Here is a 6,287-nt window from a genome sequence, read left to right as displayed (position 1 = left end):
GGTGGGGGCGCAGCCCCTCCCCTCCCCCTATATATACTTGAGGTTGGGCTGCCCAACACAGCGATTCCTCTCCCTGTTGGCGCAGCCCTACCCCTTTCCCTCCTCGTCTCTCGTAGTGCTTGGCGAAGCCCTGCTGGAGTCCCGCGCTCCTCCACCACCACCACGCCGTCGTGCTGCTGCTGGATGGAGTCTTCCCCAACCTCTCCTTCTCCCCTTGCTGGATCAAGGCGTGGGAGACGTCTCCGTTCGTACGTGTGTTGAACGCGGAGGTGCCGTCCGTTCGGCGCTAGGATCATCGGTGATTTGGATCACGACGAGTACGACTCCATCAACCCCGTTCACTTGAACGCTTCCGCTTAGCGATCTACAAGGGTATGTAGATGCACTCTCCTTCCCCTCGTTGCTAGATTACTCCATAGATTGATCTTGGTGATGCATAGAAAATTTTAAATTTCTGCTACGATCCCCAACAGTGGCATCATGAGCTAGGTCTATGCGTAGTTTCTATGCACGAGTAGAACACAAAGCAGTTGTGGGCGTCGATTTTGTCAATTTACTTGCCGTTACTAGTCTTATCTTGATTCGGCGGCATCGTGGGATGAAGCGGCCCGGACCGACCTTACACGTACTCTTACGTGAGACTGGTTCCACCGACTGACATGCACTAGTTGCATAAGGTGGCTAGCGGGTGTCTGTCTCTCCCACTTTAGTCGGATCGGATTCGATGAAAAGGGTCCTTATGAAGGGTAAATAGAAATTGCATATCACGTTGTGGTTTTGGCGTAGGTAAGAAACGTTCTTGCTAGAAACCTATAGCAGCCACGTAAAAACTTGCAACAACAATTAGAGGACGTCTAACTTGTTTTTGCAGCATGTGCCGTGTGATGTGATATGGCCAAAAGGATGTGATGAATGATATATGTGATGTATGAGATTGATCATGTTCTTGTAATAGGAATCACGACTTGCATGTCGATGAGTATGACAACCGGCAGGAGCCATAGGAGTTGTCTTAATTTATTTATGACCTGCGTGTCAACATAAACGTCATGTAATTACTTTACTTTATTGCTAAAGCGTTAGCCATAGTAGTAGAAGTAATAGATGACGAGACAACTTCAAGAAGACACGATGATGAGATCAATGATGGAGCATGGTGTCATGCCGGTGACAACGATGATCATGGAGCCCCGAAGATGGAGATCAAAAGGAGCAAAATGATATTGGCCATATCATGTCACTATTTGATTGCATGTGATGTTTATCATGTTTTACATCTTATTTGCTTAGAACGACGGTAGCTTAAATAAGATGATCCCTCACTAAAATTTCAAGAAAGTGTTCCCCCTAACTGTGCACCGTTGCGAAGGTTCGTGTTTCGAAGCACCACGTGATGATCGGGTGTGATAGATTCTAACGTTCGAATACAACGGGTGTAAGCCAGATTTACACAGCAAAAACACTTAGGTTGACTTGACGAGCCTAGCATGTACAGACATGGCCTCGGAACACGGAAGACCGAAAGGTCGAGCATGAGTCGTATAGAAGATACGATCAACATGAAGATGTTCACCGATGTTGACTAGTCCGTCTCACGTGATGATCGGACACGGCCTAGTTGACTCGGATCATGTTTCACTTAGATGACTAGAGGGATGTCTATCTGAGTGGGAGTTCATTAAATGAACTCAATTATCATGAACATAGTCTAAATTGTCTTTGCAAATATGTTGTAGATAAATAGCTCACGTTGTAGCTCCCTGTTTCAATACGTTCCTAGAGAAAGACCAAGTTGAAAGATATTGTAAGCACTGAATGCGGACTAGGTCCGTAGTCCGAGGAGTGTCCTCACTGCTACACAGAAGGCTTACGTCTTTGATGCACCGCTCGATGTGCAAACCCCTACAACGTCGTCTGTGGATGTTGTGAACACCTGACAGACACGTCCTGATGACTACTTGATAGTTTAGTGCACCATACTTTACGGCTTAGAATCGGGATTCCAATGACGTTTTAACGCCATAGAACATATGAGATGTTCCAAGAGCTGAAATTGGGATTTCAGGCTCATGCCCGTGTTGAGAGGTGTGAGACCTCTGACAAGTTCTTTTGCCAACAAGATGGAGGAGAATAGCTCAGCTAGTGAGCATGTGCTCAGAATGTCTGGGTGCTACAATCACTTAAATCAAGTGGGAGTTAAACTTCCAGATAAGATAGTGATTGATAGAGTTCTCTAGCCACTATCACTAAGCTACTAGATCTTCGTGATGAACTATGACATGCAAGGGATGGAGTTGATCCCGGAGCTGTTCGCGGTGCTTAAGACCGCAAAAGGTAGAAATCAAGAAGGAGCATCAAGTGTTGATGGTTTAACAAGACCACTGGTTTCAAGAAGGGCAAGGGCTAGAAGGGAAACTTCATGGATGGCAAACCAGTTGCCGCTCCAGTGAAGGAACCCAAGGTTGAACCCAAACCCGAGACTAAGTGCTTCTATTGTAAGGGGAACGGTCACTGGTAGCGGAATTACCCCAAATGCATGGTAGATAAGAAGGCTGGCAACTTCAAAGTTTATACGTGTCATTAATGTGTACCTCACTAGTACTCCTGGTAGCACCTGGGTATTGGATACCGGTTCAGTTACTATTATTGGTGACTTGAAGCAAAAGCTACGGACTAAACGGAGACTGGCTGAGGGCGAGGTGACGATGTGTGTTGGAAGTGTTTCCAAAGTTGATGAGATCACCATCGCACGCTCCATCTGCCTTCGGGATTAGTATTGAACCTAGATAAATGTTATCAGGTGTCTACGTTGAGCATGAATATGATTAGATCATGTTCATTGCAATACGTTATTCATTTAAGTTAGAGAATAATGGTTATTCTGTTTACATGAATAATACCTTTCATGGTCATGCACCCTATGTGAATGGTTCATTGAATCTCGGTCGTGGTAATACACATGTTCACGCCAAAAGATGTAGAGTTAATAATGATAGTACCACTTTCTTGTGGCACTGCCGCTTAGGTCATATTGGCGTAAGATGCATGAAGAAACTCCATGTCGATGGATGTTTGGAGTCACTTGATTTTGAATCGCTTGACACATGCGAGCCATGCCTCATGGGCAGGATGACTAAGACCCCGTTTTCAGGTACAATGAAACGGGCAAGTGACTTGTTGGAAATCATACATGCTGATGCGTGTGATCCAATGAGAATTGAAGCGTGCGGTGGATATCGCTATTTTCTCATCTTCACTGACGATTTGAGTAGATATAGGGTATATTTACTTAATGAAGCACAAGTCTGAAACGTTTGAAAAGTTCAAGCGATTTCAGAGTGAAGTTAAGAATCATCATAACAATAAGATCATGTTCCTACGATCTGATCAAAAGGGGATTTTCTGAGTTATGAGTTTGGCAATCACTTAAGACATTGTGGAATTGTTTCACAGTTGAAGCCACCTGGAACACCACAAGGTAATGGTGTGTCCGGACGTCGTAATCGAACCTATGAGATATGGTGCGATCTATGATGTCTCATACCAATCTACCGTTTTCATTTTGAGGTTATGCGTTAGAGACAGCTGCATTCACTTTAGATAGGACACCATCTAAGTCCGTTGAGACGACGTCGTATGAACATTGGTTTGGCAAGAAACCAAAGTTGTCGTTTCTTAATGTTTGGGGCTGCGATGCTTAAGGCTTCAGCCGGAGAAGCTCGAACCCAAAGCGGACAAACACATCTTCATAGGATACCCAAAGGTGACATTGGGTATACCTTCTATCTCAGATCCGAGGGCAAATTGTTTGTCGCTAAGAACGGGTCCTTTCTCGAGAAGGAGTTTCTCTCGAAAGAATTGAGTGGGAGGAAGATAGAACTTGATGAGGTTGTCGAACCTTTATTTCAACCAGAGAATGATGCAACACAGAAAGATGTTTTCTGTGGCACCTACGTCTGTTGAATAGGAAGTTAATGATAGTGATCATGAAGCTTCGGATCAAGTTGCTATCGAACCTCGTAGGTCGACAAGGATATGTACTACTCCTAAGTGGTACGGTAATCCTGTCTTAGATATCATGTTGTTAGACAACAATGAACCTACGATCTATGGAGAAGCGATGGTGGGCCCGTATTCCGACAAATGGTTAGAAGCCATGAAATCCGAGATAGGATTCATATATCAGAACAAAGTATGGACTTTGGTGGACTTGCCCGATGATCGGCAAGCCATTGAGATAAATGGATCTTTAAGAAGAAGACGGACGTGGGCGGTAATGTTACCGTCTATGAAGCTCGACTTGTGGGAAAGAGTCTTTTCACAAGTTCAAGGAGTTGACTACGATGAGAATTTCTCACCCGTAGCGATGCTTAAGTCCGTCGGAATCATGTTAGCATTAGCTGTATTTTTCGATTATGAAATCTAACAGATGGATTGTCAAAACAAGTTTTCTATACAGTTTTTTTAATCAAAGTTGTATGTGATACAATAAAAGGTTTTGAAGATCCTAAGGATGCTAAAAGGTATGCTGGCTCCAAGCGATCCTTCTATGGACTAGAGCAAGCATCTCGGAATCGGAATATATGCTTTGATGGGTGATCAAAGCTTTTAGGTTTATACAATGTTTGCTAGAAACTTGTATTTACAAGAAAGTGAGTGGGAGCACTACAACATTTCTGATAAGTATATGTGGATGACATATTGTTCATTCGAAATGATGTAGAATTTCTAGAAAGCATAAACGGTTGTTTGAAGGGTGTTTTTCAAAGGAAGACCTGGATAAAGCTGCTTACAATATTGGGCATCAAGATCTATAGAGATAGATCAAGACGCCTGATGATACTTTCAAAGAACGCACACCTTGACATGTTTTTGAAGGAGTTCAAAATAGATCAGTCAAAGAAGGGGTTCTTACCTGAGTTGTAAGGTGTGAAGTTGAGTAAGACTCAAGATTGACCACGGCAGAAGAAAGAGGAAGGACGAAGGTCGTCCCCTATGCTTTTGTCATAGGCTCTATACGGTATGCCATGCTGAAGTACCGCACCTGATGTGTGCCTTGCCACATGTCTGGCAAGAGGGTACAAAGGTGATCTAGGAGTAGATCACCAGATAGCGGTCAAAATTATCCTTAGAGGAATAAGGAAATGTTTCTCGGTTATGGAGGTGATAAAGAGTTCGACATAAAGAGTTACGTCGATGCAAGCTTAACACCTATCCGGATAGCTCTGAGTAGAGATACCGGATACGTATAATGGAGCAACAATTTGGAATAGCTCCAAGTGGAACGTGGTAGCAGCATCTACGATATAAAGTTTTGCGAAATACATAGGGATCTGAATATGGCAAGACCCGTTGACTACAACCTCTCTCACAAGCATAACATGATCAAACCCAGAACTCTTTGAGTGTTTATCACATAGTGATGTGAACTAGATCATTGAGTCTAGTAGACTCTTGGATGTTGGTCACATGGCGATGTGACCTGTGAGTGTTAATCACATGGCGATGTGAACTAGATTATTGACTCTAGTGCAAGTGGGAGACTGTTGGAAATATGCCCTAGAGGCAATAATAAATTGGTTATTATTATATTTCCTTGTTCATGATAATCGTTTATTATCCATGCTAGAATTGTATTGATAGGAAACTCAGATACATGTGTGGATACATAGACAACACCATGTCCCTAGTAAGCCTCTAGTTGACTAGCTCGTTGATCAATAGATGGTTACGGTTTCCTGACCATGGACATTGGATGTCGTTGATAACGGGATCACATCATTAGGAGAATGATGTGATGGACAAGACCCAATCCTAAGCCTAGCACAAAGATCGTGTAGTTCGTATGCTAAAGCTTTTCTAATGTCAAGTATCATTTCCTTAGACCATGAGATTGTGCAACTCCCGGATACCGTAGGAGTGCTTTGGGTGTGCCAAACGTCACAACATAACTGGGTGGCTATAAAGGTACACTACAGGTATCTCCGAAAGTGTCTGTTGGGTTGGCACGAATCGAGACTGGGATTTGTCACTCCGTGTAAACGGAGAGGTATCTCTGGGCCCACTCGGTAGGACATCATCATAATGTGCACAATGTGACCAAGGAGTTGATCACGGGATGATGTGTTACGGAACGAGTAAAGAGACTTGCCGGTAACGAGATTGAACAAGGTATCGGGATACCGACGATCGAATCTCGGGCAAGTATCGTACCTGCTAGACAAAGGGAATTGTATACGGGATTGATAAGTCCTTGACATCGTGGTTCATCCGATGAGATCATCGTG

This window comes from Triticum urartu, chromosome 4 (assembly GCF_003073215.2).
Source record: "Triticum urartu cultivar G1812 chromosome 4, Tu2.1, whole genome shotgun sequence".
Taxonomy (NCBI): domain Eukaryota; kingdom Viridiplantae; phylum Streptophyta; class Magnoliopsida; order Poales; family Poaceae; genus Triticum; species Triticum urartu.
Note: the sequence above shows the minus strand (reverse complement) of the source record.